A 25761-nucleotide genomic window follows, 5' to 3' on the forward strand; every position below is an offset into this window, starting at 1 on the left:
CGCCCTTCGCGCTCTCACCCTCTACTCTGACTCTCTCCTACCTCTTGTCTTCCACTCTTTCACCCTCCCCTCTCTCTTGAACTCCCCTCTGTTGCACACCCATCTCTCTTGCCGTCCCTTCTCTCTCGGTCTTCGCTCTCTTGCCCTCCTCCCTCTCTCTCGCCCTTCCCTTCTCTCGCCCTCCCCTTCTCTCACCCTCCCCCCTCTCCCTCCCCTCTCTCCCTCCCCTCTCTATCTCTCTCCCCTCTCTCTCGCCCTCCCCATCCCCTCCTTCTTGCCTTCCGCTCTCTCACCCTCCCCTCTCCCATGCACTGATTTCTCCCCACCAACCCTTTCCCTTGTCCTCCCCTCTCTTGCCCTCCCGTCTATCGCCGTTCACTCGCTCAACCTCCACTCTGTCTCTCCCCTCCCTCTTGTCCACTCCTCTTTCGCCCTCCCCTCTCTCTCCCCTCCCAACTCTCTCTCGCCTTCCCTTCTCTCTCGCTGTCCCCTCTCTCATGCCCTCCCCTCTTTCGCCCCTCCGCTCTCTTGCCCTGCCCTCTTTCGCCCTCCCCTCTCTCTCGCCCTCCCTCTCTCTCTTGCTATCACCTGTCTCCCGACCTCCCTTCTCTCGCTCTCCCCTCTCTCGTCCTCCCCTCTCTCTCGTCCTCCCCCTCACTCGTCCTCACCTTTCTCTCGCCCTCCACTCTATCGCCCTCCGCTCTCTCGCATTCCCCTCTCTTGCCTTCCCGTCTCTCGTACTACCCACTCTCGCCTTCCCCTCTCTCATGCACCCGTCTACCGACTTTCCCTCCCTCGCCCTCCCATCTCACTCGCACTCACCTCTGTCTCGCTCTCCCCACTCTCGCCCTACATTCTCTCTCGCCCTACTCCTCTCTCCTCCTCCCCTGTCTCGTTCTCCCCTCTCTCGCCATGCCATCTCTCTTGCCCTCCTCTCTCTCGCCCCTCCTCTCTCTCGCTATCCCCTCTCTCTCGATCTCCCTTCTCTCTCACCCTCTCTTTTGTCCACCACTCTCTCGCTCTCCTCGCTCTCGCCCTCCCCTCTTTCGCCCTCCCCCTCTCTCTCTCCCTCCCCACTCTGTCTCCCACACCTCTCCCATCCTCCTCTCTCTCTCTCACACTCCCCCCTCTCTCTCGCAGCTCTCTAGGACTCACTCTCTCTCCCTCCGCGCTCTCTCTTGCTGCTCTCTCGCCCTCCCCCTCGCTCGCCCTATCCCTCTCTCACCCTCACCTCTCTCTTGCTCTCCCCTAACTCGCCTCCTCTCTCTATCACCCTCTGCTATCTCTTGCCCTCCTGTCTCTCGGACTTCACACTCTCGCACTCCCCTCTCTCTCGCCATCCCCTCTCTCGCTCCCCATCTCTCTCGTACTCCTCTCTCTCTTTCGCTGTCCCCTCTCTCGCCCTACACTCTCTCCCACCCTCCCCCTCTCTCCCCATCCCCTTTCTCTTGCCCTCCCCTCTCTCGCACTCCCCTCTCTTGCCCTCCCCTCTCTCTCTCCATCCCCTCTCTTTCCCATTATCCTCTCTCTCGCCTTCCCGTCTCTCGCGCTCCTGTCTCTCGTTCGCCCATCTCTCGCCCTCCCTTCTCTCGCCCTCCCGTTTCTCACCCTCATTCTCTCTGCCCCCCACTCTATTTGTTCCCTCTGCTACGCTGGCCCCGCTTTCGCCCAAACCTCTCTCTCACCATCCCATTACATGCCACCCCCCTCGCGCCCTCCCCTTTCTCTCACCTTCTCCACTCTTGCACTCCCCTCTCTCTTGCCCTTCCCTCTCTCGCTGTCTCCCCTCTCTCAACCTCCCCCTCCCTCTTGCCCTTCCCTCTCTCGCCCTACCCTTTCTCTCGCCCTCCACTCTATCTCGCTATCGCCTCTCTCTCGACCTCCCTTCTCTCGCTCTCCTCTCTCTCGCCCTCCTCTCTCACAATCCCTCCCCACTAACTCCCCCTTCACTCTCTCTCGCCCTCGACTTTCTCGCCGTCCTTTCTCTCTCCTTCCCCTCTCTCTCGCCCTCCCCTTCTCTCGCCCTCCCCTCTCTCCCTCCCTCCACCTCGTCTTCTGTCCCACGCCCACCCCTCTCTCTCCCTCCCCTCTCGCTCCCTCCCCTCGCTCGTCCTCCCCTCTCTCTCTCCCTCTCCCCCTCCCCACTCTCTCGCCCTTTCCCCTCTCTCACCCCTGCCTCTTCATCGCTATCCACTCTCTCTCGACCTCCCTTCTCTCGCTGTCCCCTCTCTCGCACTCCCCTCTCACTGCCACTCCCCTCTAACTCTACCTCCCCTCTCTCTCGCCCCCCTCTCTTGCCCAACTTTCTCTCTCCCTCCCCTCTCTCTCGCCGCTCTCTCACACTCCCCTCTCTCTCTTCCCTCTCCCCCTCTCCACTCACTTGCCCTCCCCTCTCTCCCTCTCATCTTTCGCCCTCCATTCTCTCGGTCTCCAGTGTCTCACCCTCCGCTCTCTCCCCCTCCCCCCTCTCTCGCCCTCCCGTCTCTCTCACCATCCCCTCTCTTGTTCTTCCCCCTCTCGCCCTACACACTCTCTCTCCCTCCCCCTCTCTCCTCATTCCTTCTCTCTCGCACCATCCCCTCTCGCCTCCCCCCGCTGTTTCCTCTCTCGCCCTCCCCTCTCTCGCCTTCCTCTCTCTCTCCCTTCTTTCCCTCGTGCCCTTCCCTCTCTCTCGTCCTCCACTCTCTCTCTCGCCACTCTCTCGCACTCCCCTCTCTCACCCCTCGCCCCCTCCCCAATCTCCCTTCCTCTCCTCTTGCTCGCCCTCTGCGCTCTGTCGTCTTCACCACTCTCTCGCCCTCCACTCTCTCACTCTCCACACTCCCCTCCCTCTCTCTCCCTACGCTCGCTCACCCTCCCCCTCTTGCCTTCCCGTCTCTCGTACTACCCACGCTCGCCCTACCGTCTCTCGCTCTCCTGTCTCTCGCTCTCCCCACTCTAGCCCTCCCGTCTCTCGACCTCCCATCTCTCTCCCTTCCCTGTCTCGTGCTCCCGTCTATCGAAATCCCCTCTCTCGCCCTCCACTCTCTCTAGCTCTCCGCTCTCTTGCCCTCCCATCTAACTCGCACTCCCCTCTCTCTCGCTCTCCCCTCTCTCGCCCTATATTCTCTTTCGCCCTACTTCTCTCTCCTCCTCCCCTCTCTCGTTTGCCCCTCTCCCACCCTCCCGTCTCTCGACCTCCCCTCTCTCGACCTCCCCTCTCTTGCCCTCCTCCCTCTCACCATCACCTCTCTCTCACCCTCCCCTCTCTCACCCTCCCCTCTCTCTCGTCCTCCCCTCTCTCTCGTCCTCCCTCTCTCACGACCTCACCTCTCTCTCGCCATCCCCACTCTCACCCTCCACTCTCTCGCCCTCACCCCTCTCGCCCTCCTCGCTCTCGCCCTCCCCTCTCTCAACTTCCCGTCTCTTGTGCTCCTGTCTCTGGCCCTCCTGTCTCTGGATCTCTCCTCTCTCACCCTCTGCTCTCTTGCACTCTTCTCTCTTTCGCTGTCCCCTCTCTCACCCTCCCCTCTCTTGCCGTCCCCTCTCTCGCCCTCCACCCTCTCTCTCTCCATCCTCTCTCTCGCTCTCCCCTGTCTGTCGCCCTCCCTTCTTCCACCCTCCCCTCTCTCTCGCTCTCCTCTCTCTCTCACTCCCCTCTCTCTTGCCCTCCCACCTCACGACCTCCCGTCTCTCACCCTCCCCTCTCTCGCTCTCCGCTCTCTTGCCTCCCGTCACTCGAACTTCCCGCTGTCGCCCTCCTGTCTCTCGCGCTCTCGTCTCCCGACCTTCCTCCTCTCGCCCTACTCTCTCACCCTACCCTCTCCCCACCCTCCCCCTCTCTCGCTCTCTGCTCTCTCGCCTCCCATCTCACGCACAAACCCCTCTCTCTCACCCTCCCCTCTCTTTTGCCCTCCCCTCTCTTTCGCCCTCCCCTCTCTCTCGCCACTCTCTCGCACTCCCCCCTCCCCTCTCCCCTTCCCACTCTCTCGCCCTAAACTCTCTTTCGCCCTGCGCACTCTCTCGCCCTCCACTCTCTCACACTCCCCATCTCGCCCTCCCCTTCTCTCCTTCCGGTCTCTCGCACCTCCCCTCTCTCGCACCACCCCTCTCTCGCCCTCCCCTCTCTCGCCCTTCCTTCTCTCTCACCCTCTCCTCTCTCTTGCTATCTCCTCTCTCGCCCTCCCCTCTCACTCTCCCTCCTCACTTACTCTCCCTCCCATTTCTCTCGTCCTCCCTTCTCTCTCGCTCCTCTCTCGCACACCCCTCTCTCTCTCTCCTCTCCCCCTCCCCACTCTCTCTCCCTCTCCTCTCGCTCGCCCTCCGCGCTCTCTCGTCGTCACCTCTCTCCCGCCCTTCACTCTCTCACTCTCCCCTCCCTCGCCGTCCCCCTCTCTTCCTCTGCTCTCTCACCCTCTCCTCTCTTGCCCACCCGTCTCTCGCACTACCCACTCTCGACATACCATTTCTCGCACTCCTGTCTCTCGCCCTCGCATCTCTCGACCCCCCTCTGTCGCCTTCCTGTCTCTCGTGCTCTTGTCTCCCAACCTTCCCTCTATCGCCCTACTCTCTCTCACCCTCCCCGCTCTCTCGCCCTCACCTCTCTCTCGCCCTCACCTCTCTCTCGCCCTCCCCTCTTTCTCCCTCCCCTCTCTCTCGACTTCCCCTCTATTTCTCCCTCCCACTCTCTCGGTCTCCCCTCTCTTACGCCCTCCCCTCTTTCGCCCACCGCTCTCTCGCCCTCCCCTATCACGCCCTCTGATCTCTCTCCCTCTGCTCCCTCGCCTTCTCCTGTCTCGCTCTCCTGTATCTCACCCTACCCTCTCTACACCTCCCCTCTCCCATGCCCTCGCCTCTCTTGTCCTCCCACCTGTCGCCCTCCTTTCTCTCTCCCTCCCCTCTCTCTCGCCCTCCCTTCTCACTCCTCTCCCCACTAACACTACCTCGCATCTCTCTCGACCTCCGCGCTCTTGCTCTCCACTCTGTCTCTCCCCTCTGTCTCGCAGTTCCCTCTCTCTCACTCTCCCCTCTCTCGCCCTACACACTCTCTCGCCCTCACCCTCTCTCCCCTCCCTCTCTCTCGCCCTCCCCTCTCTCACCCTCCCCTCTCTCTTTACCTCCACTCTAATGCCCTCCCCCTCTGTTGCCCTCCATTCTTTCCCCTCCCCTCTCTCTTGTCCTCCCCTCTCTCGCCCTCCCGTCTCTCACCCTCCCGTCTCTCTCCATCACCTCTATCTCTCCCATCACTCACACTCTCCCCTCCTTCGCCCACCCCTCTCTCTCTCACCCTCCCCTCTCTTACCATCCCTCTCCCGCCCTGCCCTCTCTCTTGTCCTCCCCTCTCCTTTGACACACCCCTCTCTCGCCCGCCCCTCTTTCTCCCTCCCCTCTCCCTCCCCTCTCTCTCGCCACTCCCCCTCTCGCCTTCCCTTCTCCCTTGTCATCCACTCTCCTTCGCCCTCCCTCTCTGTCGGAATCCACTCTCTCTCGCTATCCACGCTCTCTCGCCATCCAGTCTCTCTCCCCATCGCCTCTCTCTCCCTCCCCTCTCTCTCGCCACCCTCCCTTCGCCTTCCCTTCTCTCTCGCCATCCACTCTCGGCCACCTATTTCTCACCCGCCCCTCTCTCCCTCCCCTCATTCACACTCTCCTCTCTCTCTCCCCTCTCTCTCGCCCACTCCTCTCTCTCGCCCTCCCCTCTCTCTCGCCATCCACTCTGTTGTCCTCACCTCTTTTTCCCTACCCGCTCTCGCCATCCCCTCTTTCTCGCCCTCCCCCTCCCTCTCGCCGTCCACTCTCACGCCCTCCCCTCTCTCGCCCTCCCCCTCTGACGTCCTCCCCGTTTTGCGCTCCACTCTCTTGTCCTCCCCTCCATCGACCTTCCCTCCCTCTTCCTCCCCTCTCACTCGCCGTCCCTTCTCTCTTGCTATCCATCTCTCTGGATCTGTACTCTCACTCTCCCTCCCCACTAACTCTCCCTCCCCTCTCCCTCGTCCTCCTCTCTCTCTCCCTCCCCTTTCTCTCCCCTCTCCTCTTTTGCCCAACCCTCTCTCCCACCCTTCCCTCACTTGCCAACCTCCTCTTTCCCTCCCCTCTCTCTCGCACTCCCCACTCTCTCCCGATACTCCATTGCCCGCCCCACTCTCTCGCCCTCCGCTCTTTCGCCTCCCACTCTCTCGCTCTCCCCTCTCTCGCCCTTGCCTCTCCCTCGCTATCCCCTATATCTCGACCTCCGTTCTCTCGCTCGCCTGTCTGTCGCCCTCCCCTCTAACTGTCACTCCCCCTCTAACTCTTCCTCCACTCCCGTCTCTCGCCCAACTTTCTCTCTCCCTCCCCTCTCTCTTGCCCGCCCTTCCCTAGCATTGCCTTCTCTCTCTCTCACCACTCTCTGGCACTCCCCTCTCTCTCTTCCCTCTCATCCCTTCCCACTCCCTCGCCCACCCCTCACTCTCTCCCTCCACTCTCTTGCCCTCCCCTCTCCCTCGCACACCCCTCTCTCTCCCGCAACTCTCTCTCACCATCCCCTCTCTCCCTCACCTCTCTCGCTCCCCCGTCTCACGCCCTCCCCTCTCTCGCCCTCCCCTCTCTCTCTCGCCACTCTCTCGCACTCCCCTCTCTCTCCCCTCTCCCCCTCCCTCCTCTCTCGCTCTCCCGTCTCACGCTCTCCCCTCTCTCTCGCCACTCTCTCACACACCCCTCTCTCTCCCCTCTTCCCTCCCCACTCTCTCGCCCTCTCCTCTCGCTTGCCCTCCGTGCTCTCTCGTTGTCACCTCTCTCTCGCCCTCCCCTCTCTCACCTCCCCACTCCTACCATCACCCTCTCTCCCTCCGCTGCCTCGCCCTCCCCTCTCTTGCCCTCCCGTCTCTCACACTACCCATTTCGGCCCTCTCGTCTCTCACGCTCCTGTCTCTCTCTCTCCCATCTCTTGCCCTCCCCTCTCTCTCGCTCCACCCTCTCATGCCCTCCCCTCTCTTCCCCTCCCCTCTCTCGCATTCATCTCTCTCTCTCCCTCCCCTCTCCCTCTCCCTCCGCTCTCACGCCTTCCCCTCTCTTGCCCTCCCGTCTCTCGCACTACCCATTCTGGCCCTCTTGTCTCTCGCGCTCCTGTCTCTCGCTCTCCCGTCTCTCGCCCTCCCGTCTCTCTCCCTCCGCTCTCTTGCCTTCCCCTCTCCCTCGCCCACCCCTCTCTCTCCCTCAACTCTCTCTCGCCCTCCCCTCTCTAGCCCTCCCCCCTGTCTCCCTCCCCTCTCTCGCCCTCCCGTCTCTTGCCCTCCCTTCTCTCGCTCTCCCCTCTCTCGCCCTTCCCTCTCTCGTTCTCCCATCTCTCTCCCTCCCGTTTCATGTTGTCCACTCTCTCGCCCTCCGCCCTCTCGCCCTCCCCTCTCTCTTGTCACCCCCTCTCTCGCCCTCCTATTCCTCTCGCCCGCCCCTCACTCTCGCTCTTCCCGATCTCGCCCTATACACTCTCTCCCTCCCATTCACGACCCATTCCTTCTCTCTCGCCCTACGCTCTCTTGCCCTCCCATCTCTCGCCCTTCCCTCTCTTGCGCTGCCCCTCTTTCACCCTCCGCTCTCCTTCTGCTCTCTCGCCCTCCCCTCTCTCTCATCCTCCCCACTTTCACTCTCCACTCTCTAGCTCTCCCCTCTCCTGCCCACCCCTCTCACTCGCTATTCCCTCTCTCTCGACCTCCCTTCACTCGCTCGCCCCTCTCTTGCCCTGCCCTCTCACTGTCCATCCCCTCTAATTCTCCCTCTCCTCTCTCTCACCCTCCTCTCCGTCGTCCAACATTTTCACTCCCTTCCCTCTCTCTCGCCCTCTCCCTCTCTCGCCCTCCCCGCTCTTCTGCTGCTGTCTCACACTGCCCTATCTCTCTCTCCTCTCCCCCTCCCCACTCCCTCTCCCACCAATCTGTTTCACTCTCCCCTCTCTCACTCTCCCCTCTCTTAACCTCTCCACTCTCGCCTACCCCTCTCTCGCCCTCCTGTCTCTCGCCCTCCTGTCTCTCGCCATCCTGTCACACGCCCTCGCCTATCTCTCAACATCCACAATTTTGCCCTCCGCTCTCTCGCCCTCCGCTCTCTCGCCCTCCCCTCTCTCGTCCCCCCTGTTTCTCGCCATCTTGTCTCTAGCCCTCCCATCGCTCACTCCCTCCCCACTCACTCTCTATCCTCACTAACTCTCCCTCCCCTCTCTCTCGCCCTGCTCTCTGTCAGCCTCCCATCTCTCGCCCAACCCTTCACTTGCCCTCCCTATTTTCCCCCACCCCATTCTTGCATCCCCTCTCTCTCCACTCCCCTCTCTCTCTCCCTCCCCTCTCTGACAACCTCCCCTGTATCGCCGACCATTCACTCGACCCCCCGCCCCATCGCCCTTCCCTCGCTCGTCTTCCCCTCTCCCTTGCCCTCCCCTTTCTTTTGCTATCCCCTCTCGCTGGACCTCCACTCTCAATCTCCCTCCCCTCTCTCTCGCCCTCCCCTCTCTCGCCCTCCTCTCTCTCCCTCCCCTCACTCACTCTCCCATCTATCGCCCTACCCTCTTTCGCCCACCCCCTCTCACTCGCCCTCCCCTCTCGCCCTCCCCTGTCTCTGCCATCCCCTCTCTCTCGTCATCCCCTCTCTCTCGCCCTCCCCTGTCTCTTGCTATCCCCTCTCTCTTGTTCACCACTCTCACTCTCCCTTTCCCTCTCTCGCCGTCACCTCTCTCGCCCACCTCTCTCTCCCTCCCCGAACTCACACTTCCGTCTCTCGACCACCCAACTCTCGCCTTCCCATCTCTCACCCTCAGCTCTCTCACCCTCCGCTCTCGCACTCTACCGTCTCTCTCACCCTCCTGTGTCTCGCCTGCTGCTCTCTCGCCCTCCTGTCTTTCTCCCTACCCTCTCTCCATCTCCCCTCTCCCTTGCCCTCCCCTCTCTTGTCCTCCCATCTGTCGCCCTCCTTTCTCTCTCCCTCCCCTCTCTCTCTCGCCCTCCCTTCTCACTCCTCTCCCCACTAACACTACCTCCCCTCTCTCTCTCCCTCCCCTCTCTCGCCCTCCTTTCTCTCTCCCTCCCCTCTCTCGCCCTCCTTTCTCTCTCCCTCCCCACTCTCTCGCCCGCCCTTCTCACTCCTCTCCCCACTAACACTACCTCGCCTCTCTCTCGACCTCCCCTCTCTCGCCCTCTGCGCTCTTGGTCTCCACTCTGTCTGTCCCCCCTCTCTCCCCTCCCCTCTCTCTTGCCCTCCCCTCTCTCGCCCTTCCGTCTCTCACCCTCCCGTCTCCCCCCTCGCTCTCTATCTACTCTGTCTGTCCCATCACTCACGCTCTCCCCTCATTTGCACACCCCTCTGTCTCTCATCCTCCCCTCTCTCACCATCCCTTCTCCCGCCCTCCCCTCTCTCTTGGCCTCCACACATTCCCCCTCCCCTCGCTCTCGACCACCCCTCTCTTTCGCACACCCCTCTCTCGTCCGCCCCTCTCTCTCCGTCCCCTCTCTCGCCCTCCCCTCTCTCTTGCCCTGTCCTCTCGCCCTCCCCTCTCTCTCCCCTCTCTCTCCTCTTTCTCTCGCCCTCCTCTCTCTCTCGCCCTCCACTCTCTCTTGCCATCGCCTTTCTCTCACCCTCCACTCTGATGCCCTCACCTCCCTCTCGCCCTGCCCTCTCTCTCGCCCTCCACTCTGTTTCCCTCACCTCTTTTGCGCTCCCCGCTCTCGCCCTGCCCTCTGTGTCGCCCTCGCACTATCTCCCTCCACTCTCACGCCCTCTGCTCTCTTACCCTCTACTCTCTCCCTCCCCTCTCTCTCATCCTCGCTGCTCTGTCTCCCTCTGCTCTTTCGCGCCCTCCCTCTCTCTCGCCTTCCCCCTCTCTCTCCCTCCCCTCTCTCTCCCTCCCTCCATGCCCTAGCCCTTTCTCGCTCTCCCCTCTCTCGCCCTCCCACCTCTCTCCCTCCACTCTCTCTCTCACCTTCCCCGCTCTGTCGCACGCCCCTGTCTCGCCCTCCTCACTTTCTCGCCGTCCCTTTTTTGCCCTCACCTCTCTCACCCTTTTCTCTCTCGCCCTCCTCTCTCTCACCCCCCTCTCTCGACCTCCCCTCTCTGTCACCCTCCCGACTCTCTCCCTCCCCACTCTCTCACCCTCCCATCTCTCGCCCTCCCCTCTCTCTCGCCCTCCCCTCGCTGTTTCCCGCCCCACTCTGTTGCCCTCCCCTCTCTCTAGCACTCCCCTCTCTCTCGTCGTCCCCGCTCTCTCTCACCATCCTCTCTCGCCCTCCTATCTCTCGCCATCCCCTCTCTCACCTACCCCTCTCTCTCCCCTCTGTCTAGCCCTCCCCTCTATTCTCCCTCCCCTCTCTCGCTCTCCCCTCTTTCTCGACATCCCCTCTCCCTCCCCCTCCTCTCTCTCTCTCACCCTCCTGTGTGTCGCCCTACACTCTCTCATACCCTCCCCCTTTCTTGCCCACGCACTCTCTCGCCCTCCCCTTTCACTCGCCCTCCCCTCACACTCGCTTTCCCCTCTCTCTCGCCATTACCTCTCGCTTACACTCCCCTCTCTCTCACCCTCCCCTATCGTATTCCCGTCTCTCACCCTCCCGTCTCTCGCCCTACACTCTCTTACCCTCACCTCTCTCGCCCTGGCCTCTCTCACTCTCCCCCTCTCTCTCGCCCCCTCTCTCTCTCACCCTCCCATCTCTCACCCTCACCTCTTTCTCACCCTCTCTCGCCCTCCCCTCTCTCTCTCTCCCTCCCCTGTCTCCTCGTCCCCTCTCTCTCGCCATCCTGTCTCTCCTGCCCTGCTCTCTCTTGCCCACCCCCTCTCTCGCCATCCCCTCTCTCTTGCCCTCCTCTCTCTCTAGCCCTACCCCTCTCTCGACATCCCCTCTCTCTCCCTCTCCATTCTCTCGCCATCCCTCTCTTGCCATACTCTCTCTCTCTTGCCCTCCGCTCTCTCTCTCGCCCTCCCTCTCTTTCACCCTTCCCTCTCTCCCCCTTCCCTCTCACACCACCCACTCTCTCACCCACCATTCTCTACCTCCTCTCTCTCGCACACTACTCTCACTCCTCCCTCTCTCTCGTCTTACTCTCTCTCTCGCCTTCCCCTCTTTCTCGTACGCCCCCTCTGACCCTCCCCTCTCATCCTCCCCTCTTGCAGTCACCTTCCATCTCTCGCCCTCCCCTCTCTCCCCCTCCCCCTCCCGCTTCCCCTCTCCCTCTCTCTCCCCTCTCCCACCTTCTCCACTCTCTTGCCCTTCCCTCTCTTGCCCCCTCATCTTTTTCCCCCTCCCCTCTCTCGCCCTCCCGTCTCTCGCCCTCCCGTCTCTCGCCCTCCCCTCTCTCGCCCCCTCATCTCTCGCCATCCCCTCTCTTGCCCGCCCCTCTTTCGCCTCTCCACTCTCGTCCCCATCTACCCCAGTTTCCCCTCTCTCTCTCCCCCTGTCGCTCGCCGTCTCTCTGCCCCCTTTCTCTCGTCCCTCTCTCCCCTACCCTCTCTCTCCCGCAGCCGCTCTTTCCCCAACCTCTCTACCCCCACCCTCTCTTCCTCTCGCCCTCTCTCTCTCCCACCATCTCTCTATCCCACCCTCTCTCTCTCTCTCTCACCCATCCGCTCTATCACCCACCCTCTCGCTCTCTCACCCTTTCCCTCCCATCTTCTCTCTCTCCCCCCTCTCACTTTCCCCCTCCCCACTCTTTCCGCCACTCTCCCCCCTCTCCCCCAATCTCCCCATCCCCCTCTCTCCAACCCTATCTCTTCTCACCTCCGTCCCCACTCTTGCTCTCCTCTGTCTTCTCCCCTCACTCTATCCCCGTCTCTCTACACCCATCTCTCTGCCCCCGTCCCCTATCTCTATCCCCTCTCCCCTCCCTTTTCTCTATCTCTCTTTCTCTACCCCCCTCTAACTCCCTCTGTCTACCCCCTCTCTCTACCCCCCTCTCTCTCCCCTCTCGCATCCCCGCCCTCTATCACGCCCTCCTCTCTCTTCCCTCCTCTATCTCTCCCCTCCCCTCTCTCTCCCCTCCTCTCTCTCCTCCTCTCTCTCCTTTCTCTCTCTCCCACCCTCTCTCCTACCTTCTCACTCCCAACCTCTCTCTCCCACCATCTTTTTCCCCTCTCTCTCTTTCCCCTCTCTATCTCCTCCCCTCTCTTTCCCATCCTCTCTCTCCCCCTCTCTCCAACTCTCTCTCTCTCCCACACTCTCTCTCTCACTCTTTCTCTTATTTCTCTCTCTTTTCCCTTTCTCTCTCTATCTCTGCGCTCTCTTCCCTCTCTCTCTCCGTGCTCTCTCCCCACTCTCACTCCACTCTCACTTCCCCTTTCTTTCTCTCTCCCATCTCTCTCCCCCTCTCTCTTTTCCCTCTCTGTCTCTCTCTCTACCTCTGCTCTCTCTTCTCTCCTCTCTGTCCCTCCGCGCTCTGACTCCATTCTCTCTCACCCCTCTCTCCCCTCTCTTCCCTCTCTCTTCCCACCCTCTCTCGCCCTTCCCTCTCTCTCCTCTATCTTCCCACCCTCTCGCGCTCTCCCCTCCCTCAAAACCCTTTCGCTCTACCCCCTCTCTCTCGCCCCCTCTCTCTGAACCCCCACTCTCTTGCCCCCCTTTCGCTCCCTCCCCTCTCTCTCGCCCCCCTCTCTCTCGCCCCATTCTCTCACCCGCTCCAACCCCACTTCTCTTACCCCCTTTCTCTCACCCCCTCTCTCTCGCCCCGCTCTCGCCCGCGCTCTCTAACCCAACTTTCTCTCGCCCCATTTCTCTCTCTCCTCTGTCTCGCTGTCCCACTCTTTCGCCCAATCCCTCCTCGCCCTCCCCTCTCTCGCCCTCCCCCTCACTCTCCCCTCTCTCATTTCCCACTCTCTCTCACTCTGCTTTCTTCCCTCTCTCTATCCGCGCGGTCTACCCTCTCTCCCCTCTATACCTCCCCTCTCTTTCTCTCTCCCACTCTCTCCCTCTCTCTGTCACTGTCTCTCCCCTCTCTCTCTTCCCTCTCTCTCTCCCCTGTTTCCTTCTCCCACTCTTTCTCCCACCCCTTCTCTCACTCTCCCTCTCTCTCTTTTCCCTCTCTCTCCGCGCTCTCTCCCCTCTCTATCTCCCCCTCTATACTTCCCCTCTCTTTCTCTCCCACTCTTTCTCTCCCCTAACTCTTTTCCCTCTCTCTCTTCCTATCTCTGCTCTCTTTCTCTCTCCCGTACTCTCTATCCCCTCTCTCTTTTCCCTTTCTTTCTCTCTATCTCTGCTCTGCCTCCCCTCTCTCTCCGCGCTCTCACCCACTCTCTCTTCCTTTCTCTCTCACTCTCTCACCTCACTCTCCCACTCTCTCTTACATCTTTCTATCTCTCCCCGTCTCTCTCCCACTCTCTCTCCTTTCCCTCTCTCTTTCTCTAGCTCTGCTCTCTCTCGCCCCCTCCCTTTCGCCCCCTCTCTCTTGCCCCCTCTCTCTTAGCCCCGCTCTCTCCCCTTTCTCTCGCCCCCTTTTTCCCGCCGCCTCTCTCTCGCCCCCTCTATCTCGCCCCGTTCCTCTCGCCCCCGCTCTTTAACCCCCCATTCTCTCGCCCCCTTTCTCTCGCCCACACTGTCTCTCACCCCCTTTCTCTCGCCCCCTCTCCTCTCGCCCCCTCTCTCGTCCCCCCTCTCACTCGCATCGTCCTCCCCTCTCTCTCGCCCCCCTCTCTCTCGCCCCCTCTCTCTCGCCCCCTCTCCTCTCTCGTTTCGCCCTCCCCTCTCTCTCGCACCCCTTTCACTCACCCCCTCTCTCGCCACCCTCTCTTCTTACCCCCGCCCTCTCGTCCCTCCTCTCTCTCGTTTCGCCCTCCCCTCTCTCTCGCACCCTTTTCTCTCTCACCTCTCGCTTGCCTTTCTTTCTCGCCCTCCTCTATCTCTCCCCTCTCTCTTGTTCCCTCTTCTCACCCATCTCTCTCATTATCTACTCCCCAACTGTCTCTATCTCTCTCTCGCTCAACCTATCTCTCCCTTGCTCCTCTCTCTCTCCCTGCTCCTTTACTCTCTCTCTCCACCTTCTCTCACTCTCGTTCCCTCTCCCTCGGTGTCTCTCTCCCCCCACATCCCTCAGTTTGTTTTTGACTGAATCTCTCTCCCGCCCTCCCTCTCTCTCTGACACATTCTGTCTCTCTGGTTCTTTCCTCTCCCTCTGACTCAGAGACTGGGGGTTGGTGGTGAGGCTGCGTGAGGGTGGGGTGGGTGGGGTTGAGATGATAGAGAGATGTAGGAGGTGGGAGAAGGGGTTAAATGAGGTAGAGGCGGAATTGTGGGAGGGATACAGAGACGGCAGGAGAGAGAGAGAGAATGAAGTGGAGGGAGTGAGGAAAGGGTGGTGGCAGGTGGAGAAACCAGGTGTGTGTGTGTGTGAGAGAGAGATGGGGACGAGACAGAGAGAAAGGGAGAGGTAGTGAAAAAGAGAGTCTTTGTGCTCAACGAAAGAGAGAGGGCGGAGAATTGAGGAGAAAGAGTAGGGGAGAGGAAATTTAGACGTCAGGTTGGAGTGGGGTGGACAGAGGGAGCTTAACCCAGATCCTGAGCTCAGGGCACGGTGTCCTCCCCTCCCCTGAGGACCAGGACTTGGGGCTGAGTCTGTCTCTCTCCAGCTCAGCTTCTCCAACACAAAGACACACAACAGCATCGGTCACTGTGCTGCTCGGCACGCTTTAATCAACATTTTTATTGTTTACAAATGGCAGTGATGGATACAGTCAGTGGGATGGTACCTTTTCTCACTGGCCCCTGAGTTGTGAGCAACATTGAAACGTGTCCCTGTAACCCCCCTGTGGGATAAGGATGGACAAACCAGCGCTACCCTCAGTCTGTTACCATAGTGACAGGCTGCTCCATCGCTGAAACACTGAAGTGAAATGAGAAAATACCGGATGGATTGATTAATGAGGGCATTTGATGGGTGGATGGATTTGGGTGAAGGGATATTTCAGCGCATTCTTCAGCTGCTGCCTGAACTTAGTCTGGGTCACGGCATAAATCGCGGTGTTTGTGCAGCAACTGATGAGCTGCAGCATGAAGCCCAATTCCTGCACAAAGTAATGGAGATACACAGAGTGATACCCAAAATACCACATCCGTCTCCATATAGAATACAGTATTAACGTTAAACATAACAGGATGAAATTGGCCGAGATCACAAACAGTAAAATGATGGATTTTTTTCGGTTTCTCATTTCTGTGTCAGACTGAGCGTCCCCATTGGTGTGAGCGCGGAGTCTCCTGCGGGCTCTGCGGGTCACTAAAATGTGTCTGACGGTGAGAACATTGAGCAGCAGAATCAGGAGAAATGGGAAAAACGGGGTTAGAATGTGGTGGAGGAACTCGATTGTGACCCAGACAATGGAGTAACGAACAGCGAGTGTTACATCACAAAACCAGGGGTCGTTCCCCAGCCAATACCGAGCCCTGAGCATAAAATGCCAGAAAATGTTCTTTAAACAGCTCAGCACAGTCACTGCTCCCAGAACCACACCCCCAGTTTTCTCAATGCAATATTTACTTTTCAGCTTCTGGCAACAAATGGCCACAAACCGATCAAAGGTGAAAGTGACGGTGAACCAGACAGAGCAGTCAGTGGCTGCATAAAGTAGGATGGCGTGGATATTACACACGGGGACGGAGTCCATCAGGAAATAAAACTATTCCTGATAAACAATGGGAATGTGTCTCAGGATCAGGTCGAGGATAATGACCAGGAGATCCGCCGCTTCCATGGCCCCCAGGTAACGTCTGTCACATGGAGACAATCCACAATCTTTATAAAGCGGGACGTAGATGGTCACTACGTTAACTGTAAGGAAGCAAAACAAACCCATTATCCATCAGTCTGGAGGCAAAGGGACCCGTTTGATCGGGGACCCAGTGAGATTTTCAAATGTGTCCCTGTATTCAGGGATTTATTCAAATAATTGGAGCTGGAATAACAAATGGGAAGGTCTGAATTACTGACAAAAATGTGACATAAACCACAAGAAACCATCACTCCCCAAACACACAGAGACACATCCATAAGGACAGGTGGTTTCTCGAATATTCCCACACACTTGATCACTCGATAGCAGACACAGGTTACTCCTTCCCAGTTCCTAATATGGAGGGTGGGAACGTGGCTGTCCTGTAGGATTCTCTCCCAGTTTCCTGAAGACAAACGGAGTTTGGGAATTTCTGTATTTTGGTCTAACTTGTGGTCGATCCTGTGTCGTGCAGAAATGTAAACGCAGGGAAAACATATTCACCCCTTTAACTGCCTGAGGGGCCTTCGGAACAGTGCCTCCTTCTCCCTGGAACGGGATCTCTTCCCTCGGGATCTTATCGTTTGTTCAATTCACTTACGTCCGGCCGTTCACAAACAATGTCAGGGACAGAACGTTCCGGGGAATGTCAGTTATAGAATGTCAGGGACAGAAATTTCCGGGGAACTCCTTGACCTGTCCATGACCTTCCCCCATCCTCTCTGACCTGTCACCTCTCCCCCATCTCCATCTCCCGATCACATTCCCAGCTCCCTTACCCCAATCCCAGCCCCCTCCCATTTATCTCTCAGCTCTTCAGCCCACAAGCCCCATTCCTGATGAAGGAATTATGCCTGAAACATTCATTCCCCTGCTCCCCGGATGCTACCTGACCTGCTGTGCTTTTCCAGCACCAGACTCCCAGTCAGGAAACAGTTCAACACCGTCGTAATCACAGGATCAGGCCTGATGGGTAATTTAGATTAGATTAGATTACTTACAGTGTGGAAACAGGCCCTTCAGTCCAACAAGTCCACACCGACCCTCTGAAGCGCAACCCACCCAGACCCATTCCCCTACATGTCCCCCTTCACCTAACACTACGGACAATTTCCCATGTCCAATTCACCTAACCTGCACATCTTTGGACTGTGGGAGGAAACCGGCGCACCCAGATGAAACCCACGCAGACATGGGGAGAATGTGCAAACTCCACACAGTCAGTCGCCCGAGGCTGGAATTGAACCCGGGTCTCTGGCGCTGTGAGGCAACAGTGCTTACCACTGTGCCACCGTGCTCACCCATAATGTTTCATGAAGCCCCATCACCATCCCTGAGCATATCCTGTCCCACCGTCAAGACAGACCCACCAGTGGTGGGCACACCTTGAGATACAGTCAGGGAAATAGTTACCCTGCAAATCCCCAATATTGATTCCAGAACCCAGGAAATCTCATGGTAACAGATCATGGTCAAGGAAATCGCTTGAGGATGGTTATCTCCTGCTCCCCACTCCTCCTCTTGGAAACAAATCAGCGGAAGCACTGAGGGTGTTAAGGACTCAGACCATCCTCTGGGTGTGGGACTTCAATGCCCATCACCAGGAGTGTCCCCACAGGCCCACCGCTGCCTGAACAGGAACAGGCTTCAATACACAACAGCCAGACTGGGGGAAACATTCTCACCAAACTCCATGTCCCAGATGGATCTGTCCCTGACAGTATCTGTAGGAGTAGTCAGCACACAGTCCTGGTGGAGGCAAAGTCTCAGCCTCATATTTGACATACTCATGATTAGTGTGTTTCTTGAAAAGCGCAGCAGGTCAGGCAGCATCCGAAGAGCAGGAAAATCACCGTTTCTGGCAGCAGACCTTCATCACGAATGAGGCTGAGAGACTCCAGGATGGAGAGATAAATCAAATTAGGAGCACTGCTCACTGTGTGATGTGGCACTCCCTCCTGTGAAGTAGGACATACTTCTAAAGGACTGAGCACATGGAAACTGGGCATCCATGAGGCACTGTGGGCTAGTAACAGCTGCAGCATCAATGGTCTTCCCTCCATCATAAAGTCAGAAGTGGCCTATTCACTGATGGTTTCAAAATATTCTGCAACATTTCACACCTACACCGATACTGAAGCAGGCTATTCAGCCCATCAAGAGTTTTAAACAGGAACAGACTGAGGCCATTCAGCCATTGGAGGCTGTTACTCTGCGATTGGAGCAGAACTTTTAATCTCTCATACCTGTTATACAGGAAATGGAAGGGAACATTCAGCATTTCAAAGCTGCTACACAGGAATACGGGGCGTTGTGTAGACCACAGCAGTGCATTGATATATAAACCCAGACTAGATATCTGTCCAGGGCGGAGAGCTGTGCAGACCACAGCAGTGCATTAATGTCTGAACATGAAAGAAATATCCATCCAGTTTGTGGAGCTGCACGGACTACACCATTGCATTATCTCTGAACATCAACCAGTTAGTCTGCCCGTGAATTAATCTGTAAACCAGGACCAGGTACTCCCCCCCTCCCCCAGCATGTAGGACTGTGTACCCCACCCCAGTGCATTGATCTGTAAACAAGGAGCAGATACCCTCCCTGCATGTAGGACTGTGTACACCACCCCCGTGCATTGATCTGTAACCCAGGAGCAGTTACCCTTCCTGCATGTAGGACTGTGTACCCGACCCCAGTGCATTGATCTGTAAACCAGGAGCACTTACCCTCCCAGAATGTAGGATTGTATACACCACCCCAGTGCATTGCTCAGTAACACTGTGCTAGATCCCTACCTAGTGTGGGGGAACTTACAGCCCATGCTGGGAGTGACAGATTCTACAGCTTCCACCCATTTCCAGCTCCATATCTCCATTGTTGCCATGACAAGGTGGTGCTATGGGTGTGAACATCACCGCCAGAGAGAGATGGCGGGGGAATCAGTTTAATTATCACCACATGGGAGGGGTTTGGTGTATAGACAGAGAGGGGGAGACTGAGAGACAGTGCCATGGAAGGCTGTGTTCCCAGGTTGCAGAATGCTGAAATGTCGACAGTTCGATAACATCCTGTAACATGAGCCAATCTTCCCAGGAAAGATGGGAAAAAGGGATATTGATGTGAGGCCAATGAGCATTTGTTCTGCATCTTTGTTCCTGGAATTGCTTTGAACAGAATCTATGACTCATTGGGCAGATTCTAACAATAATTTATCATTGTTTGATTTTCCTTGAGTGTGACAGAGGGATCGTCCACACGAGGCTGAGCTAGTTTCCTGGTGCTATCGTATTGGACTCACCTCATCAACTACCCATCCCACCCCATGGTGTCCCTCTCATTCAATACCAGCCCTATTCTCCCACCCATCATGGTGGGTGATACTCACCATCGCCCGGACGCCCCCGGATATTGAGTGATCCCTGGCACTCGTGCCATTTTTAAAAGGCCAAGGGGCACACGGTTGAGCTTTCTCAGTTCGGAGCTGCCCTGCAAAGTTTACCCTGAGCATGGCAGATCATGGGCAATTACATGGCGGTTTGTCGACAGGGGCACGGAGGTGCTGGTGGATGAGCGAGGACAGAATGAGACCATTCTCTTTTCAGAGGAGGCCACACCATCAGACCCACTGAGCATGGTCTGAGCTCACCACCCAGCTCAGTGCAGTATCGGTGGTCTGAAGAAATGCCCAGCAATACAGGACAAGCTTCAAAAACCTTCCCCGTTCTGTCAGGATAAGGGTCACAGTATTCTCTCTGCTCCCTCACATTCACTTTACATCTGTTATAGCACCGAACCCGAACAAGGCTCATGGTCCAACACTGTCATTGCTGCATGAAGCACCTTCCCTCTCTCTCTCTGTATCTGTCTCTGTCTCTCTGTCACTCGCTGTCTCTGTCTCTGTCTGTCTCTCTCTGTCACCCCGTCCACTTTTCCCCCCACATCAATTAAACTGCATGGATACAACGCTGTCGACAGAATCCCTCTGAAAAACTCAACATTTGCCATTATCCGCACCTACACCAGCACGAACAGCAGGGCAACCCACTCCCACCTTCACTCCAGCCCTCCCTTTCTCCCATTCCAGGAGAAACAGTCTGGAATAGGACAGAAAGGGCCAAGCCAGGTGGTGGAGTGCCCAATATCCATTCCCTCACCTCCCCCCCCCCCCCCCCCCGCCATGTGGGGAGGACGCTGGTACGAGCCAGAGAGGACCGGGACGCCTCGTGTGAAGAATCTGAAACATTCACGTCCCACCGACCGAGTAAGGAGCAATGTTCAGTGAAGGGCAATTCTCACTTTAAACCCAATGGCAGCTCCGTTTCCCCCCTGGCACAACTTAGAAGCCGTGGCCCTTATGCCATCTCCCTTTTGTGTCGAGCTGGTATAAATGGAATCCACACGGTCTCAGTGGGCAGGAGGGTGGGCTCACAACACATCGTCTCCACCATCTCCCAGGAAGGGAGCACGGAGGCTCCCTCCTACACTTCACTCTGTAAACAGCTCAGATACTGAAACTAATCTGTGATAGTTACTGGTCTCCCCACTTATCCTGACATCTTCAACAATCTGTGCTCATATACACCCAGCGCCCTCTGTACCTGCAGCCCCTTTGTAATGGCACAGCCTGTTTTATTCTGTCTTTCATTGTCTTTCCTACCAAAGTGCATCACCTTACACTGCTCTGCATTGATCCCCATCTGCCATAAACCTGAACACGACACCAACGTGTGATTGTCCTGTTAGAGTTCCACGCTCTCCTCCATAGACTTCAGAGTTCTTCCTGGTTCGGTGCCATATACAAACATTGAGATTGTTATAGTGTCACAGTCCCCATGAAACAACTGAAATCCTGCCCCACACACACGAGTCTGAGCAAGTGAAATACTGATATATTCCTATGGACAAAGTCGAATAATGACATCCTGAAAATGGAGCAAAAAAGTCCTGACACACACCAGACGGAGCGAATGAAAAATTGACAAACCACAGAGCTCGAGAAATGCGGATAGGTCCCACTTATCGATATTCATCAGGGTATAATGTGATGAAGTTGAAAGCGTGTACTGTACCTTTAAGAGAGAGGGAATGCTGTTCTGAACTGAGAGCTTACAAGCACCTGTGGTATGAGAGGGTGGCAGACACAGACACAGTATATTGCTATAGACCTGAAGTTGGGTAATAATCAGTTGAGAGAAAGGGAGTCTCAGAATTGTGAATAGTTGATGTAAAATGTTCACTTTCAGAGTGAAAAAAATAAATTGATGTTTTTTTTATTTAAACAGTAGAATTTGGCAGATCTGTCAGTCATATTTTAACAGTTTACAGGAGAATTGAGAATTTCTTTATGTGTCATTTAAATGACAGATGAGCTCTGTGTGTCTCTGTATGGGGCAGGTCTGGCAGTCTCTTTGGTGCTTAAAGTAATGCAATCCCACCCTCTGCTGGCCTCCACCTGCCATTGCACAGGCATTGGCAGAGGGTGAAAACCAACAGGGATGCATTCATCGATGGGGAGGGAGAGGGTAGCTGCTCACAGCACCATCAAAACTGATGTCTTATCCATGTACAGATCTAAATGTCCTTTAAACGTTGTAACTGTCCCTCCTTTCACCACTTCCTCTGGAAGTTCATTCCACACACAAGCCAGCTTCTGTCTAAAATAATTACCTCTCATGACTTTCATAAATCTTTTTTCCTCGCACCTTAAAAATCCCTCAGTTTTGAATCCTCAACTCTAGAGAAAAGACATCAGCCCTTCAGCTTCTCTGTAACCCTCATTATTTTATAAACCTCTGTAAAGTTACTGCTTAATCTCATATTCTTCAATGAAAAAAGTCCCAGCCTATCCAGCCTCTCCTTATAGCTCACTCCCTCCATTTTCAGCAACATCCAGGTAAATCTCTTCTCAATCCTCTCCAGCTTAATAATATCAATGTCAGTAATATCAAAGTGAACAGTCAAGGTATTTTCTAAGGGTACGGGGAGTCCAAAACTAGAGGACATAGGCTTAAGGTGAGAGGCGAAACATTTAAAAGTGACCTAAGGGGCAGTGTTTTCACCCAGAGGGTGGTGTGCCTATGGAATAGGTGGGGGCAGGGTGACCAGACTGGACACAGTTCCAGAAGAGGTCTCACCAATGTCCTGTACAACCACAACATGACATCTCAATTCCGATACTCAAAGGTCTGTCCTATGAAGACATGTGTGTTAAACACCTTCTTAACCACACTATCTATATGAGATGCACATGTTAAAGAATTAAACCTGACGGCCTAGGTTTCTGTACTACAGCACTGCCAAAGGCTCTACTTTTAATTGTATAGGTCCTGCTGTTGTTTGATTTACCAAATCCAATACCTCGCATTAATCCAAACTAAACTCCATCAGCCAGCCCTCAGCCCAGTGAGTGATATTATTATCACCTCATCCTCCCCCTTCAATTTTAAAACGCCCATCCGTCTCCAGGATGCCGACACATTCCGGCCTTGATTTTCACAAAGACCCGGAGCTTGGTTTGCCTTGTGTGGTTAGGGGGAGGAGGGACAGATTGCAGACACAGTCAGTGGGGAGGAGAGACTGCGCAGTAATCAGCGGCCTGGTGTCATTTCATGGGAAGAGGGGAGTCGCACGTGAGAGTTGGGTAAGAGTGATTGGTGTTTTGGGATCAGAAATTAAGCTCTTCCTTCATCTCTGGTGTTCAGTAATATATATCCATTTGAGACCCTTCATTGGGCAGAGTGTGTCTGCAGGATTTCTTTCCTTAATATTGCAGACAACAGATAATAGCAATTAAAGATATTTATAGGTAATTTCGAAGGCACAGCACGTACACTCAATATCCTACAGTTGAGACAAATATCTTGTATTGTTTAATAATACAAAGTGCTGTTTGTAATTCAGTAATGGTAACCTGATTATAATAAATCCACACTGAGCTGAAAGTGGGCACTAAAATATGACCCAAAATCTGGGTGTGGTAGTGTAGTGGGTAGTGTCCCTGTCTCTGAGCCAGAGCTCTGCTTTTGATTCCAATTCCTGAACTTGTGTGGTAGTGTTCCTAGCTCTGGGCTAGAAGGCCTGGATTTAAGTCCTGCCTGTTGCAGAGATATATCCCAACATGTCAGGACAGTCTGATAAACAAACACACAGGAGAATAATGTTGCAGCTTTATGGGTATTGCTGAGTGATGCTCGTGTCCCTGCCTCCAGGCACAAAGCTCCAGGTGTAAAGCCCACAGAAGTGTCTCAGGATACATCTGAACAAACTGATTAAAATGTATTTAGAATTGTGACTTGATGGAGAAGGAAGAGGTGTCAGTATTGAATTTCAGAATTTAGGCCCAGGATGACTGGAATACAGCCATTCGTGTTGATTGGAGTCACATTTTGTAGCAGTAACGCTTTATAAAATCAAAATGGTCACGGGTAGGGTGAGTAGTCATGAGTTTTACCCCAGGTTAGGGGCATCCAAAACTAGAGGGCATTGGTGGAAAGTGAGAGGGGCAAGGTTTTGAGGAGACCTATAGGCCATCATTTCACACAGAGGGTGGTGTGCGTATGGAATGAGCTGCCAATCGAAGTGGTGGAGGCTGGTACAACTACAGCATCTGGGTACTGAGAGACCTGGTGAGCATTTCCAGCAATTTCTGTATTTCTTTAAAAAATGCATTCAGTTTAACACAGGTATTCTGAATAAATTAAACATTTTTATTTTTTAATGACGCAGTGACATATAAACATTTTGTTCAAATTGACCAAGACCATTTTCTGCGAAGGGTATGTCTCTGTGTATGACAGCAGCAATGATGCACCTACATGGAACAGGGAATGTGATGGAGAGACACAGTTTGGACAATGTACAAGGAGACCTCACATGGTCCAGTTTGGGAGAGGATGACATTACTGTGTGATTCAACTCAGAGAGGGAGAAAATGCAATCTGCCTGAGAAGGAATGGCCTATTGCACTCTCTCTCCTTCATTGTTCCTCATCACAGCAATGTGTGCGAGCTAAAAAAAAAACCTCTACAGTCATCGTTACAATTCTTATTTTTATGGAATCCCTGCAATGTTGAAACAGGCCCTTCGACCCAACAAGTCCATACCAACCTTCCCAACCCATTCCCCTATATTTACCCCTGACTATTGCACATAACCTAGAAATCCCTGAACACTACGGACAATTTAGCGTGACCAATCCAACGAACATACACAGTTTGTGGTAGGAAACTGGATCACCCATTAGAAGCTCACACAGACATGGGGAGAATGTGCAAACTCCACACAGACGGTCACCCAAGGCTGGAATCGACCCCAAGTCCCTGGTGCTGCGAGGCAGCATGCTAACAACCGTACTACCCTTTGGGTGATCCCGAACCAGAATTCACTGGATTCTACTCACTGCCTAAAGCAAAGGGAATTCAGCCAAATCCAAACTCTCCCAGGATGAAATCCCATTGCTAGCAGTTGTGTGAGTACAATATCTTCAGAAGCAAAATAACGATTTGGACAATCTCACAATTTTTCCTTTGTCATGAGTTCCAATAATATCTGGACAAAGTTCTTTCAAGTTAAAATTGCAGAGATTGTGTGCGTGTGTGTTTGTGTGTGTGTGTAAGTGTGTGTCAGTGTTTTTAGAAAGGGAAATATTGATTATATATTTGCAATACCCAAACAGTTTGCCATTAATCTTTCCACCATAGTTTGAGTAACATTGCTCTGGATCATGAACATGTTGTTTTAGCAGATTAAAGAAACTAGCCTGACTTGTTCCTAAAACTGACCCTGACCCAGTTTGAGACCGATATCATCGGCCCTATCACCAACCTGGTTACATTTAAGATTTGTTGTGAGCAGTGGAGCAGTGGGACTAGAAAAGGAAACAGTGACCCCAAAAAGTCGGGGAGCTATAGACCGCTGAGCCTGATGTCAGTGGTGGCTAAATTGTTTGGGGGGATTCTGAGGAATACAATTTACATATATTTGAGAAGGCAAGGGCTGATTGGAGTAGACAACGCAGCTTTCTGCATGGGAAATCATGTCTCATTGATTTGGTTGAGTTTTTTGAAGAGATGACAAAGAAGATTGATGAAGGCAGTTTGGTAGACATTGTCTGTGTGGACTTCAGCATGGTGTTCTTTTAAAGAACAAAGACCAAAGAAAATTTACAGCCCAAGGAACAGGCCCTTCTGCCCTCAAGCCTAAGCCGATCCAAATGTACTGTCTAAATCTGTAGGTCAATTCCTAAGCACCTGTCTTCCTCTGCTCCCCACCTACTCATGCATCTGTCCAGACGCATCTTAAATAAATCTACCGTGCCTGCCTCTACCACCTCTGCTAGCAACGCGTTGCAAATGCCCGCCACCCTCTGTGTGAAGTACTTACCGTGTGTATCCCCCTTAAACTTTCCACCTCTCATTTTGAAAGCACGACCTCTCGTTATTGAATCCTTCAACCTGGGAAAAAGCTTCATGATTTTGCAAACCTTAATCCTTTCATCTAGTGAAAATAAACCTAACCTACTCAGCCTCTCTTCATAGCTAGTATTTCATTCTGATTGGTAGACAGATTAGTAAATTTCAGTCACATAAGATACAGAAGGAGCTTATCACAAATGGCTTGAATGAAGAGGGATATTTTTCAGCCTGGAGGATTGTGAGCAGTAGTGTGCTGTAAGAATCAGTACTGAGTTCACTGCATTTCATCATTTATGTAAAGGATTTAGATGTGAATATAGGGGCAATAGTTAGTAAGTATACAGATGACATCAGAAAGGTGGTGTAGCAGATTATCTCAGAGTACAACAAGACCGCAATTAGATGGGACAAAGAGACAAGGAGTAACAGATGAAGTTTAATTTAGATAAATATGAAACTTTGCATTTTGGGAAGGCAAATCAGGGCAGACATTATATACTTCATGGTCAGGTCCTGGGGCGTGTTGTGAAAAAATTGGGCATAGGGCTGCAGGTGCATTGTTCCTTGAAAGTGGAGTCGCAGGTAGACAGTGTGGTGCAGAACACATTTGGCACATTTGCCTGAATCAGTCAGAGCATTGAGTATAGGGGTTGTGGT

The sequence above is a fragment of the Chiloscyllium punctatum genome, chromosome 52 (genome assembly GCF_047496795.1).
Source record: "Chiloscyllium punctatum isolate Juve2018m chromosome 52, sChiPun1.3, whole genome shotgun sequence".
Lineage (NCBI taxonomy): Eukaryota > Metazoa > Chordata > Chondrichthyes > Orectolobiformes > Hemiscylliidae > Chiloscyllium > Chiloscyllium punctatum.